Source organism: Sebastes umbrosus, chromosome 15, assembly GCF_015220745.1.
Source record: "Sebastes umbrosus isolate fSebUmb1 chromosome 15, fSebUmb1.pri, whole genome shotgun sequence".
NCBI classification, from domain to species: Eukaryota; Metazoa; Chordata; class Actinopteri; order Perciformes; family Sebastidae; genus Sebastes; species Sebastes umbrosus.
Window position 1 is genome coordinate 6,351,257 of NC_051283.1, and position 15,410 is coordinate 6,366,666.

Consider the following 15,410-nt stretch of genomic DNA (forward strand, 5'->3'; position numbering starts at 1 on the left):
AGTAATTTAAGAATATATATAGTTTAAGGTCCCATATTGTAAAAAGTGAGATTTTCAGGTCTTCTACATTATAGAGCAGGTTTAAGTGCTATAAAATACTGTTAAACTATCAAAACGCTCAATATACGGAGAAATACACACAGCCCGTATTCAGAAATTGTGCGTTTGAAACAAGCCGTCAGGATGTCTGTCCATTTGTGATGTCACAAATATACAACATTTTGACCATTACACGGTTTTAAATGTAAACTTTCAAAATGTTTCCCAGTTTATTTCCTGTTGCAGTGTATGTTAATAACATCAGCTGACAGGAAGTAAACATGGACCCAAGCTGTTAACTATAGTAATGTAATTCCGTTGCAATTCTGTTGAAATGCACTAAAACGGAGTGTTTCAGACAGAGGGTGAATACAGGTATATTCAGACAGACAGCATGAGGAAAACAAACTTTTTTTTAACATTACAGCATGTAAACATGTTCTATTAGAAACACAAAATACAAGTATGAACCTGAAAATGAGCACAATATGGGACCTTTAAATAAGTCAGATCAGATGGCCATATTCTGTATTCTCTTTTACTCTTCAATCTTAGCAGGTCATATATCAGAAATAGCTGTTTCAACCAAGGTTATAATAGTTTTGAATATTCAATTAGTTTTTATTTTATTTTGGATTTGACTTTTCATTTTAGTTTTAGTTTTAATTAGTTTTCAGAGTGCGTTTGTTAGTTTTAGTTTAGTTTCAGTTTTTCAAAAAGGTTTAGTTTTTATGTATTTAGTTTTAGTTTGGTTTTGTAAGGGCCAGGTATAATGTCTCAGAAGTATGTAGCTACATATACATTCAAATTATTGGAGAACTGTGTAGGAATGGCCATAACGTTTAATATTTGATATTTTATTTTCACGCTACCTTATAGTGAACTAATTGCGGCATAGCGCCGTGTCCTGGAGCGTCAAGTCTATTCAGTTTCTGTGGTTCAATGTCACGAGAGTTGACGGAAATCCATACTGTCTCCTTTTTTCTAGCAGTGATATATTAAAGCTAAAAAAATTAAAACTGAAATTAATTTATGTTCATTGTTATTTGATTTTTATTATTTTTTTTTTTAACCATATGTTTCACTGATTATTTTCGTTTTAGTTTCAGTTTTAAGTTACTATAATAATCCTGGTTTCAACGCCAGCAGTTTCACCTGGCAGTTACTGGGTGTGAATACTAATCTCTACATAGGAACAACTTTGTGTGCTGCAACCTGTTTTAATTTTGTTATGGGTAAATCTTATTTTGAAAAACCTTGATAAACATTTAAAAGAAAAGATTGTTTTTCATTCAAATGTCTGGAAGATGCCAGTAATACAACTGTCAAATCATATTTTAGTTGCTTTTTGTGAGATGATGTAAATGTAACTGACTGTAATAAATGTTCATATGATATCATCCCATATCGATCACAGGCCCCTGAATTGAATCAAATTGAAATCGTATCGTGGCGGACTTGTGACATCTGCAAATATCGTATCGTTGTCCAAAGAATTGATGTAATATCGTTTTGTGATCAAACTTCTGATTTACACCGCTATATAACCAGGCCAAGTTTGAACTTACAAACAGCTGCAACAGGCTGTGTCTGGTGCAAGCATTTCTGGACATGGTAGTGGCAACACCGACAGCTACTGCAGACATTTTCAGTAAAAGAACACTTTATTACAGCTATCCGGACACAGATTGTTGGTCAAACTTCTAGTAACTGCAGAGGATGTTGCAGAAGGTGGAAGAAGGTTAGCATAAACATCAAACTGAAGCATGATCCTAGTAGAATCCAAACAACAGAACTGCCTGAAATAATCAGATCCATAACAAGTCATCAGTTGAATGCGAGTTCACGGGGATGAGGTTTCAGTTGTGTTTGAAAGATGTGTAAATCACACGTCCTCGGGGCGTAACGTCGAGCTCAGAGTTCGGTCTTTAATGTAGATAAAAAAAAAAAAAGAGCAGAGGTTTTGTATTTCAAATAGAAAGTCTATGTTGTAAAATACAAACTGAGAGATGAACCCCCAGATGTAGACAGGCAGGGTATGTGTATATGTGGTCCACATGTATCTGAACCATATGAAGTATCAGGTAAAACAAAGATAGCACAGTGTTCTAGACCTGCAGAAAGGTTGATATTGAGCTACTCAAATCACTTCATATCATCACATCATATTCACAGTACACCCATCTGTTTCTAGCAAGGCCTCACGGCTGGGATTATATCCTGATTAATAAAGTAATGCTTTCTCATGAGGCAGCCAAGTCAACTGGACTGAATTTATTTTGTAGAGATGCATCAACTAGACATATTGGATTCGTCTTGGTGCCGGTAGAGACCCTATATTAAATGGACAGGGTACTGGTAAAGCACGACCAATCCACATTAAATACTTTTCTTAGGATGCTTTCTAGGGTTGGGCCGAAAGACGATGATCTCTCGGGAATCGACGATTGGTCAGAGCGATTGTGAACAGCCAATCCTATTAATGTATTAAATCATTATTATTAGCATTAAATTAATCCCCGTCACAATGTCACCACGAGCACGCTGTCGCCGCTACTGAATGTTTGACGCTTCGAAGCTTCATTCATAATGTTGACATTGGGATTATTAAAAATAACATTTTCACCGCGGTCAAACTGGTTCCTGTTCACACTGACTTTTTAGTACTAGTCTATAGCATGGGGCAAGCTCCATAAAAATCTGTATCCTACAGGTCCCATAATGCAACTCAACAGCGTCTTTTCATTACTTGTCCACATCTTTTAAACTCTCTTCACCTGCTCGTAATGTATTTTTTATAACAAAACATTTGCAATCTCCGAGCCCAAACTGAAATAACCCCGATGTCATAATTTCTCAGCCTTGACAAAGCTCCTCCAGAGCCACAGTAGACATTATATAACCGTTCACAAAGGTTGAATGGTGCTATTACTACTACTTCAAGACTATCGTAGGCCTAGGATTGCCCTTTAAGTTGCCATAATGTTGGCGCCCTGCCTTTCTGTTTACCTGTTGGCCTACTTGTCTGCCTGCTTGTTTACCTGAGAGCTGTTTGCCTGATTCAGTCGCCCAACTGTAATCCTGCCTCAATGACCGAGTGAACTGCCTTTAAACTCCACCTGCCGAGTGCCGGTGTGAGCTTCTGGATCATGTTACCTGCACCCTGATACTGGAACCCTCACGGCCGATGTGATTTCATTTCCCTAACAAAAGCTCAACACGTGCAAAATGCATGAGAAGTTGATTACAGCCATTCAAAACATTTATCTGAGCGACGGCGGGAGTAGATTTCCCAAACCAACTCTCTCCTCATAAGATCCACTGCTGGGAGGAGAGAAATTAACTTGTGACCATTACTGAATGCTGCAACTGCAAGATAAATTAATGCAACTTCTGCTGTTAGTATTTGTTATTTCTATGTGATGTAAGCAGCAGGGGAAAAAAAGAGGATTATGAGGAGTCAAAAATATAACTGAGCACATTAAAAAAATATCAAATCAGTTAAATAATTTAAATGGATGATTTTTTTTTTTTTACCTTCAATCATTATATGCTATTTTCATATAATAATAATGTATTTTATTTATAGAGTGCATTTCACAATATATATATCTCTATATTTATATAGAGAGATATATATATCTCTCTCTATATATAGAGAGAGATATATATATATCTATATATATATATATCTCTCTCTATATATAGAGAGAGATATATATAAATATATATATATATATAGAAATATATATATATATATAGAGAGAGAGAGAGAGAGAGAGAGAGAGAGAGAAAGAGAGAGAGAGAGCTATTTATTTATTTTTACTTCCAATCATTTTATGCTATTTTCATATAATAATATATTTTATTCATAGAGCGCTATAAATATATATATATGTATATATATAAAAATATATATATATATACATATATATATATATATATAAATATATAAATATGTATAATATATATATATATTTTACCTCAATTTTATGCTATTTTCATAATACATTTTATTTATAGAGTATGTATTGTAACCTCCAATCATTGTATGCTATTTTCTCTTTATTTATTTTTTTGTTTTTTTGCTCTGTGCATACATTAATCATTTATCTATTCCCTGTTTTCCACACGCAACATTCTGTATTTTGTATTTCACATCAGCTGTGAGTACAGGTGCAATAGAAAAGGACTGTGTAGCTAACTACCTTAACATATCAAGAATCACCCTTACCTAGCTAAAGATAACTTTCTTCTTAAAACTACACCAGCCAGAATATTAAGATTCATTATCTTGTGTACTGCTGTAATATCACACTATAAAGTCTTGTAACAGCAGTTAAAGCATTTCAGCCAGCAAGCAAAATTAGCAAGCTAACGCTAATTATTAGAAGGGCACAGACTGTATGGATAATTAACATTTCCTTTAATTATTTATAGTAAAATTGTAACAGTCCATTGGTTTTTCTTTTATTATCTTAACTACAATTTAGATTGGCATTTTAGTTTTAACAGGAAGTTAACCCCCCAGTGGCTGAAATATGTCACTACATAGATTCTAAAAAAGGTCCAATAAAAATAATTTCTTGTTAAATATTTTAAGTAATGCAATAAAATAAAAATGATTGTAAGAAATTAATCTGAATTCTATGATGTTTGGTTTTGTAATAAATTCATTTCAGTCATGTGACATGACGTTGTGTTGGGCGACGTTAGATACGAGTTCCCTCTCATACAGTGATTCAGCGGCAGCTAGCTAGTTATTTTTTTTTTTTTTTACAATGAGCAGTTATGGCCATTCAGCAATTTCTATAATATATAATACATAGAAATAATAATTTCTATAATATATAAGCAAGCCCAGCTCACCCCACAGCAGAGCGACCGCCGGCACCGCAGTCCCAAGCAGCCAAGCATACCCGATTTAAAGGTCCCCTATTTTTAAAAAGTGAGATTTTCATGTTTTTCATTATAAAGCAGGCTTAAGTTCTATATAAATACTGTGAAAGTATCGAAACACTCAGTCCACAGGGAAATACACACAGCCCGTATTCAGAAACTCGGCATTTGAAACAAACTGTCAGGATTTCTGTCCATTTGTGATGTCACAAATATACAATATTTAGACCCTTTACACGGATTTAAACGTAAATATTCTAAATGTGTCCCAGTTTATTCCTGGTTGCAGTGTATGTGAATGACATCAGCTGACAGGAAGTACACATGGACTCAAGCTGTTGCCTAGCAACGCAATTCTGTTGCAATTTCGTCGCAATTCTGTCGAAATGCACTAAAACGTAGCGTTTTAGACAGAGGGTAAATACAGGCCTATTCAGGCCGACAGTATGAGGAAAATAAAGTTTTTTTTTAACATTGCAGCATGTAAACATGTTCTAGTAGAAACACAAAATACAAGTATGAACCTGAAAATGAACACAATATGGGACCTTTAAGTCTATGTCTGATATACAATACTATCCATCTGCAGACGTTCTGTATTTCTACTAGTGGAAGTTGTGAACCCTACACACATATTTAGCAAGAAAAAAGTCGTTATGTGCAGCCGGGACCAAGAGAGAAACCGAGAGTAGAAAAATGGAGCGACATGAATTGCTGCATTCACTTGCACTCGGACAACGGACTTTCGCTCTAGTAAATACCTACGCCCTTGTACCTCAAAAACTGTATCAGTATTTAAATGACTGCCCGGGTGCTCGCATTTAAGGGCCTCTCTGATGTCAGTTACAAAATGTTTGCCCCCCCTCAGCACAACACAATTTGGTGCCATAGAATTCGTCCCAATGCAATACTGTAAGTTAGTGTAACAAGACAACCAGATCAGATAAATTCATACCAGACCATTTTCACTTAGGAATGTATCTTCCATAAGAACAATAAAGCAGCCCGGTACAACTACGAGCATGTCTGCAAACACACACTTGCCAACTTCCATAGCCAACGGCTTTATAAACTACAGCAGTACTGGAGTACTGGCTTTGGTTGTGCTTTGTATCATAATACTTCTAATTCTACTACTTAATTATATCCTACAACATGACGTTACAAATGCCTACAAAAAGCTGCGGCTTTTATTTGAATGCATGAGGACAATCAGGTAACAACCTCCCTACGTACTGTATGCCATTAATCATCTGCTTGTGCAGAAGTCCACTTTTATGGTCTGGTTGGAACCGGTCCTTTAGTCCACATCACTCTGAGCAGTGAAGCCAAAAACTGCAGTTCTTCAAACAGCCACTTGAGGCTCTAAAAGGGAGTCAATCCCCACAGACCTCCATGTTAAAAGGCCCAACTCTACAGCAGAAATAAACATGTTTACAGCCTGGTATAAAACACGGTTTTGGTCTCTATAGCTAATTTCCTCTGTCATGACAACTGTACATGGGGTGAATTATTATATAACTTACTTCTATATAACTTGAAATAGAGGGGACACACCTAATGGTGTAAATTCACTGCATTGTCTGTTGTTATGTTGTTATGTTATGTTGTTATTATGTGCCAAGAAGTCATTCAAATCTTTATGGATCACTGTGGTAGAGCTGCAACGATTAATTGATTAATTCATTAGTTGTCAACTATTAAATTGATCGCCAGCTATGTTGATAATTGACTGCAGAGAGCTGCACCAATTACTCAATTGTTCAAAAATAATTTGAAAAGTAAATGGAAACTATTTTGGTTAGCGATTATTTGTTGACTCATTTTTCAAGCAAAAATAAAATTGTGACGGTTCTTCTTATAGCTGCAACGATTAATTGATTTATTATCAACTATTAAATTAATCGCCAACCAATTTGATAATTGATTAATTGGTGTGAGTATTTTTTTAAAGAAAAAAAAAGTCTAAATTCTCTGATTCCAGCTTCTTAAATGTGAATATTTTCTGGTTTCTTTCCTCCTCTATGACAGTAAACTGAATATCTTTGAGTTGTGGACAAAACAAGACATCTGAGGACGTCATCTTGGACTTTGGGAAACACTGATCAACATTTTTCACCATTTTATAGATCAAACAACTAGTCGATTAATCGAGAAAATAATCAACAGATTAATCGACAATGAAAATAAGCTGCAGCCCAAAGGCGGAGTTAACAGGCTCTCGTTTTTTTCCTCTCATCAGTAAAACAAACTGAATGTACGCTAGCCTTTCACATTAAATTTAATGTTATAAGTAGGCTACAATTATCAGAACAATAGGAACATTCAGGCTCTCACATCTGGCTCAAAGGTGCACTGCAGAGAAATTCTGAGAAATGTATTTGGCGACCCTGATAAAATCTCCTGTCACCCACCTTGTGGGTCCCGACCCAGTCTTTGGGGAATCAACACGTTGAACTCGTGCCTCCTCACCTACTCTAATATGTTCTGATGTCACTGCTTTTCCCCTATTAGGAGTCCAGACTTGTTTTCACAGCTGTCATCATCGGGGTGGGGCGTCTATCTAGCAGCCCAACAAGTTCCAACAAACACATCAAAGTGGTAATTGTATTGAACATTCAATACTCACATTTTACTGCATGTACACAAATTACATGCTTGTAAAAACAACTGCTGTGTGCAACTTGCAGTAATATATATGTATATATACACTGTACGCTGCACTGTTGCAAACAGGAGCCTGCTCTGTGAGTTGAAGCTGTCCACACAAGCATTAAAGTACACTGACGACAAAACTAATTCTGAGTTTGTTACCAAGTCTGCAAGTCAACACACATCAGCGCACATGTAGGCACCGATTCGTATGAGCAGAAAAATTCTCGTTTCTGAGTCTGCTCTCTCAATTTTCTCCAAGTGCTTTGGATTCTTAGTAATTGAGGTATAGCAACAGGTCGCTTACCATTTCCATTTCTGACTAGCAAGTAGGGCTGCACAAATAAAGGTACTGTTTGTAACTTCTTACACTTACACTCTTACAATCATTGCAGGTCGGCGTCTAAACGGCTTCCAACACAAGCTACACGGAAGCACCAAAACCGCAAAGTTCTATCTAGCGAAGCCCGTCTTGCAAATCAGTGTCCACTCTTCCTGCTTAAGCCCCCCGACCACGACCAGAAGACACAGGGGAGACCGTAGCTTTGGTCTCCAGGACCAGAGTCTCTGCCCCTCTGCTCTGCCTGCTTGCCTTCACTCACACACCGCGCTCGTTCTCACTCGCTAGACCTCTCACGTGCATGCGTGCGCCCACTCCACACTGCAGAAGAGTTAGTTTAGCTCTGAGAATATCTAGAGAATGTACAATGGACGTTTGTGCAGAAATAAATGCTGCAGCTCCTCCAGACCAACAGAGGTTTCCCGTGTCTTGTGAAGTGACGGGGCTCCGCAGCAAGAAACGCTATCGTCTCTGACCAAACCTCCGGTGTCTCCCCTGTTTCCTCTGACCGCTGTCGGGAGTCTGAAGCAGGAAACACAGTATCAGTATTGATTCATGGAGAGACCTTCGTCTGGTCAGCTAACATTACTGCCAAGCAGGTGAAATATAGAGTGCTATTGTGGTTTTAGCTGACGTGTGTCGCCTCACTGTGTTGAGCGATGCTCGTTCGTATCTATTTAGAGCGAGCACAAGCGCGAGCAACAGGACGCTGACTTTCGTTGACTTAACAGCCACAGGTGTTGCTGTTGACAAGCAATTTCTGAATCTTACATAGAGTCCCTTTAATCAAAATGTTATCAAAATCGTAATATGGCGTGCTGCAAAACCGCAGGAGGTGTAATATTTGCTAAAGGTGAAATGTGGATCAAAATATCATTTCAATTAAATATTTTCGTGCTGCAGAGGTGTCCTAACCTACAAATCATACTCTACAGGCTTAAGAAAACATCTTTGTTTGGTACAGATCCCCGCAAAAATCAAACCATAATTTTAATGTTTTTCTGTGAAAATGAGAATAATTATGTAAAAACATCAGCCAGCAACGTGAAGTGTCCATTTCTAATAATTATTATTATTTTTATTTAGGGCTGTCAATCGATTTAAATATTTAATTGTGATTAATCACATTATTGTCCATACTTGATCGCGATTAATTGCAAATTAATCACACATTTCTATCTGTTCAAAATGTACCTTAAAGTGAGATTTGTCAATTATTTAATACTCTTATCAACATGGGAGTGGGCAAATATGCTGCTTCATGCAAATGTATGTATATATTTATTATTGGAAATCAATTAACAACATAAAACAATGACAAATATTGTCCAGAAACCCTCACAGGTACTGCATTTAGCAAAAGAAATATGCTCAAATCATAACATGGCAAACTGCAGTCCAACATGCAACAACAGCTGTCAGTGTGTCAGTGTGCTGACTTGACTATGACTTGCCCCAAACTGCATGTGATTATCATACAGTGGGCATGTCTGTAAAGGGGAGACTCGTGGGTACCCATAGAACCCATTTTCATTCACATATCTTGAGGTCAGAGGTCAAGGGACCCCTTTGAAAATGGTCATGCCAATTTTTCCTCGCCAAAATTTAGCGTAACTTTGGAGCGTTATTTAACCTGCTTCCCGACAAGCTGGTATGACATGGTTGACAACAAAACCGCAAGTTGCATTAATGCATTAAAGAAATTGGTGTCGTTAAAAAGAATTTGCATTAACACATTATTATTGCGTTAACTTTGACAGCAGTTATTATTATTATAGTATTTGTTTGAACCATTAGTTTTTTGAGTCCCACATGGAATCGGATCAGATCACAGTAAACCCAACCACACATATTAGGCTTACTAGAATTCTGAGGGCAGAAACAATGAGCCTCATTCATAAATGTTCCTCTCATAATGGTTCCAATAATATTCTCTGGCAGAAACAGAAAAAGTGTAAATAATAAAACCCTAAATCTGGTTCAGAAATCACATTACGAATAGACGTTAACATGAAGCTATGATTGTGTCACTTTGTGTTTTGTGCTTTTTACATCTGTTTGATTGATTGTTTTTATTGCTTTAACTGTTTTATGGCTTTATTTTTTTATTATTTTGTATCATTGTAAAGCAGTTTTTGAATCGTGTTCTATGAAAGGTGCTATACGAAATAAACATATTATTAGAGCTGCAACGATTAATCAATTAATTGACAACTATTCAATTAATAGGCAACTATTTTGATAATCGGTTTGAATCATTTAAAAAAAGAAAAATTAAAATTCTCTGATTCCAGCTTCTTAAATGTGAATATTTTCTAGTTTCTTTATTCCTCTGTGAGAGTAAACTTGAGTTGTGGACAAAACAAGACAGCTTGGGCTTTAGGAAACACTGATTGACCTTTTTCACCATTTTCTATATCAAACAACCAATCGATTAATTGAGAAAATAATCGACAATTAAAATATAAATAATGTTAATGTAATTATTATTATTATTATCTTTATATAGCTAGTAGGCAAGTAAGTAAAGTACTTTTAGATTAATTTGAAATTTTAATTTAAAATAACTCTGCCATAATGGATTAAAAACTAGATCATATATATATCACATATGATATTTTTTCTGGTTGCCGAGAGTTGAAAAATGTTTAACTTTGGGTAAAACTCCACAATGATCAACCACCACATCCTGCATGTAGACTACAAGTACTGAACAACAACAACAACAACGGAGGAAAAATTAATACACATGCAGCAGCAGGTCCGCTTTTCTCCCTACGTGCTTCAGTTCACCCTTCATCCAGAGCAGCTACTCTACCTTGTGCCGACATTTTGATATTCTGTATCATAGCAACCAGACGCAACTAAAGCGTCCTAACTGAAAAAAACCCTGCTGCGCCTCACTGTCCTTCTGTGTTCTGCAGCTAAAGCCCTCCTCCAGCCAGTTTTACTTCCTGTTTTTTGGTCGACCTTCTTTCTCAAACAGAGAATGGGTGTGTGGTTAATAGTCAGACGTAATTTATTACCATGGCAGCCAGATTGCGTCATTTTCAACCCAGTTTAGATGAAACCAGTTTAGATTAATTTACTGTTCATCAGACAAATGAGACAAGAATTAGCGCAACACGCCGACCCTCTCTCACTCTCTCTCTTTTACCTCCTCCTCCTGGTGAGGCGGCCGTCTGGCTGCTGCTGCTGCACCGAGGAGCCGCACCACCGCACACCGGCCACAGCGTACCAGATAGACATGTGTGCCAAGGTCCACCATTTGAAATGCAGTTTCGGGATGTTTTGGAGGTGCACCGCCCACCAGCACCGGCAGCTCTCGCCTCAGCTCCAGCACCGACACCGCACCGGGCTGCACTGAGACGGGACTTTACTCTGGTTTTCTCTTGAGCTGAAAGTTGTGCACTCACCATCGTTCGGACTTGTTTGAGGCCCGCAAACCTCCGGTATCGGTCTGCTTTCCGTTAATTTATCTCCAGCAGGAGACGGTAAAGAAGTGAATGAGTGGGAGTGACCGTCAGTGTGTTGTGTTAATTCTGCCGGTGGGATTTTGTGTAATCCACTGCGTTGATTTCACCCGTTCACCGCACACACAAATGCCGCCATGGTGAAAATAAACACACTAAATTAAGGTGGAGGAAATTAGAAATAAAATGAAAACCCTCAGTTAGTTGATGCGACAAGTTGGGCAAGTTAACTACACCTAACTAGCTAACTAACTAGAAAGACAAACTGACAGATAAACAGATTTATCGGTTTGCTGCTCAGACACAAACGAGCATGAGTGCGCCTGAACGAGCTTGGAGGATGACGTATGACCTGCAGCTCCTACTATTACGTCATACTTCATATTCCCATTTTACCAACCTCCTTCTTTTTTTTTAACACTGTGAGCAAAAATGTCAGTTATTTGTCAATTGGCAAACAATGTGGCTAATCAACTTAGTCAGGAAATGACTCAAATAAATATGAAATATCATAGAAATGCCAAAATAGACTGGAGGGGGGCTCTAAGAATAACCAAGTATTTAATTAGTTTTAAAAATGTCATCTTTGTCATTTAAAAAGCAACAATATACCTAATAATATCCTAACAAAGCTTATTTTTACAGCACTAAAATTAGGATAAATAACGTAATTTGCAAAAAACAAAAAAAAAGCAATAATAACACATATTGCACTGTTGAGCCAATCATTATCACCTTCACCTCGACAGCCCTGTCTGTTACGCTCACGATTCTGATATCTAATTCTGCTCTTACAAACCCATGAACGTGCGCTCTCCGAGGCTGATCCAAATCTGACTTTGTTTTGACATCAATAGACTTCCATACACAGGCTCCCAAAAAACAGTGGCGAACAGGCAGCTGGACGACCTTAAATACCCTCAGCTGAGAACTGATGCTGCCTTCAGTAGCTCCTTGGAAACTCCCTTTTTGCACGATGCAGCTTAAATATGACTTGTCACGCATTGAGAATATAAAAATGACAAGTCAACAATGCATCATGTATTTAGGCTTTGAATGTGTAGAGATAAATAGACACTGTGAATCAAAAAAAATATAAAAATGTCAAAATAGATCTTGGAAAAATAATCATATTCACATAATTTGAATGCAATATTTACTTAAAATGAACACATGGTATGATACTTGATTGTAAGGTTATATTAATCACTCACAATTAAATCAATGTAAATCATCAGTTTTACATGTAATACATATTAATATTTCCAGTCATTTGTCTGTTTTTGGCACTGAAGAGAACTATGTGCTTTTATACATATTATAAATATTACTAATAACACTAGCTGAAGTCATCATTTCAATGCTATCAATCCCCTAAACCTCACATCTCGACATGCAGAGAGAGAGACAGAAAAAAACTCCCAGTCACCTTGCTGGTTCGTTCATGCGCAAGTACACTTGTATTTTCTGACAGCCTTTGAAGGCATCATTTTATGCTTATATGGTAACATGTCACCTATCGTACTGCAAAACTACAGCCAGGCAAAAAAGGACAGTTTATAATGATTTGTAAATAGGCCTGGTTAACTTTACACTCAAAGATTATACCCATTTAGTCAAATGAAGCATTGGCAAACAGTTTGTACAATGTTAATGATACACTGAACTGTAGGCTGGTGTTCAGGAGTCCAACCTTTAAGGTCACTAAATGCACGGCGGGAAAGTATTGCTTATCCTGCATTGCCAGATGTTGATCGAGTCCTTCAAGTGAAGTTGCCAAAACGAAAGCAAAGGTTACATCAGACACAGTGGGGGCTGAAATATATATATCTGACATATTCCAGGCACAGAGAAGTATCATAAACTGGTAGGATGCCCTGGGCTTTGAGGGGAAACGACAACTAAACCAAGTCTTCATAAAAAGCTAGCCCGGATACGAGCTGCTCTCAGAACCTCGACCCAAATATGTGACAATTTAATGCGCTCTCGCTTCTTGTGAAAATTAACAACCCAATAAAACAACTCATAAGCATGTTTCTGAACTATTACTTTCCAGTGTTCAATTCGGCGTCATTAAACACACCAGAAATGTAATCTAAATCTATGTAATGTAATGTAAAAATAAACTTTTCGATCATTTCTTATTATTCCTACTATCTCATTCCGAGAAAAACACACCAATCGTTGCTGTAAAGGAGCAGTGTTAACATATTATAAAGTTGAATTATCACAGTATTTAAGTGCAGCTTGCTGGATAAATTGTACCCCGAATTGTCATTGAGACTCAAGTGAATCCAGAAAGGTGTGAAACATGTTCACCCAGGTGCGAACCGTCTGCCTATTAGCAAGGCAGCATTGAATTGCACATATTTCCAATGGAGTTCGGCAAATATTTTTTCCTTCAAAAATAACACATTGGTGGTGATGTTAATATGACTTGTCCTAAAATGACTTAGGAGGCGGCCATGTAGCTTGTAACACTGTCACAAGCCCACCCGTTTTTTTGTTTTTTTTTTGGAGAGGCTGTCATTGGCTAGACTGCTGTCAAAAATACCCCCAAAAAATAAGAAACATACCGCATATGCAAGACGAAGCTCCTATCCAAATATTATTGGGAGTCCCAGTGCCTGTGCATTCCTCCTCCAGTGGAACCAGTGATGATCTCCGTCGGCTCCAGTGAGCGGGACACAGCGCCAGAGCGCCAGGGTTTAACCTGAAATGACCCGCCGCGCTGGTGCAAATCAGGCGAGCTGGGTTGCTGCTGCGTGCGTGCGTGTGTGTGTGTGTGTGTGTGTGTGTGCACCGTATCTCTCTGTGTGTGAGTGCAGTCTGGGCTGTAACAGTGTCTGTGCGGCTGCGGGAGTCTGAGCTCTCTCTGGACGCCCAGAAAAAACTTCAACATGGAGCCCGAAAACAAACCTTTTAAAAAGCGGCTAACACACCATATAACGAAAGTGACAATTGTAGCGCTCCGACTGCTCGCTACGGGGATTCAGAGAGAGACGAATCACAGACAGGAACCGAACAACATAAGCCTCGCCCTTATTACTAACTCCCAAGTTTTTCTTTTTTTTCTTCTTTTTTTTCGATGGCGGTTGGTTGTTTCTGACAGTACAGGCCTGGTAACATGCAGACAGGGCAGGAAAACATGCTACAACTTACTGTGTGTGTGTGTGTGTGTGTGTGTGTGTGTGTGTGGTCATGGAAATACAGGAGGGAGGATTTTGGTGATTATGATATTATTATTATTATTATTAAGTGCAAAGCTATGTTATTTATTGTGATATTTAAATTAAATTTGAATGATATGAAATGCATTTAAATGCAATAAAATAATATTTAATTCATATTTGTTCACATTTATATATTTTTATTCTCATCATTTTTATTATTACTTTTTATTATTTTGATTGATATATTGATTAAAGCTTCAGTAGGCAGATTATTTTGGGCATCATTGTGCAAAAATTCCATACTAATCTTTCAGCATATTGTAATTCAAGTGTTCTGAGAGATAACTAGACTTCTGCTCCTCCTCATGGCTCTGTTTACAGGCTTTAGAAAATCTAGCCCGTGACGGGACACTTTGACCAATCACAGGTCATTTCAGAGAGAGAGCGTTCCTATTGGCTGTGCTACGGCTGGTGGGCGGTGCTTGATATTTCCTCAACTGTTCCAAGGCCTATGAAAAGGAGGCTGGGTCACGGGCAGACATGGGTCTTGGGGTATGGGGTATAACACATGCGCAGTGTAACAGAAGCTGCGGTCGTGCGTTGCGATTGGCTCAATTTCGGCGAATGCAGGCGAGATTTTAATGCGCATGTGTTGTACCCCTGGAGACGCGTGACCCAGCCTCCTTTATATAGGCCTTGAACTGTTCTCAACATGGCTGCCGGGTCACAAACTTTCTCATTTTACAGCTAAACCGTGCACTACAAAATGTTTCTGAAAACATTTGAGGAAAGGAATAGGCATCACCGTAACATAATATTGATTCATATTTGATA

General features: G+C 37.8%; 1 protein-coding gene across 6 annotated transcripts in view; it reads right to left on the reverse strand.

Annotated features, from left to right (window-relative positions):
* The window catches only part of thrb (thyroid hormone receptor beta), a 133,912-nt gene extending 119,514 nt beyond the window's left edge, over window positions 1-14,398 (reverse strand). For 2 of the 6 annotated variants that reach the window (XM_037794890.1, XM_037794887.1), the window contains exon 1: window positions 13,980-14,398. The gene's annotated coding sequence lies outside the window, so the exon portion shown is untranslated. Of the gene's footprint in view, window positions 1-12,202; window positions 12,277-13,979 lie in introns of those variants that run through there. The other 4 variants (XM_037794880.1, XM_037794891.1, XM_037794881.1 and 1 more) reach the window with 4 other exon arrangements.
* Between the last annotated feature and the right edge of the window lie 1,012 nt (window positions 14,399-15,410).